This window comes from Penaeus monodon, chromosome 22, assembly GCF_015228065.2.
Source record: "Penaeus monodon isolate SGIC_2016 chromosome 22, NSTDA_Pmon_1, whole genome shotgun sequence".
In the NCBI taxonomy this organism is placed as follows: Eukaryota; Metazoa; Arthropoda; class Malacostraca; order Decapoda; family Penaeidae; genus Penaeus; species Penaeus monodon.
Window position 1 is genome coordinate 24,313,867 of NC_051407.1, and position 677 is coordinate 24,314,543.

The following is a 677-nucleotide window of genomic DNA, read 5'->3' on the forward strand; positions in this document are numbered from 1 at the left end:
GCCATTATCAGCGCATAGGTTTATTCTCATTTCTTTTTTCCTTCTAAAGATTATATGACATTATCATTAATGTTACAAAATACAAATATAAATACTTCAAAAAGTATGTAAAATTAGATACTAACGCTTCTTATCACCCAAGTTCACATGTAAAAATTGCATTTGATGATCATTGATGCCCAACAAAAAATCTCTCGACAGTCGGCACCATCAAGGGCGGGGAAAACCGAGCAGGAGTGATACGTGTTTCAGACCCGTACGGTTATTGCCAAAGATAGAGCGCGATCTATCGGTTTCATCCTCTTTTGTAGTGAAAGACCCGGAGCTGTTCACTACGGGTGAGCCCACCCTGACCCCAGGTTGGCTGGAATTCCTGGATTTCCTCGCATTTTCGAGGATTGCATAAGTAATAACTGAATTATTCTGTTTGAGAAACAGTGAAATCATAAAGTAATCACAAGCTATAAAAAGTGTGTATGAAAATTACAAAAATGAATTTTTTAAAATATATGAGGCACAAGCAGAAAACACAGGTTCAGCCAGCTCTGGGTGTCGGGCTCAATCGACTAGCTGCTGGACATCGGAAACAAGGTATTTTACATGGTACTTACAAGAGAGGAGCGATATAGTAACATATTCTGCTCCTGGTGAGATGCATTTTTATTAAAGTTATTTAA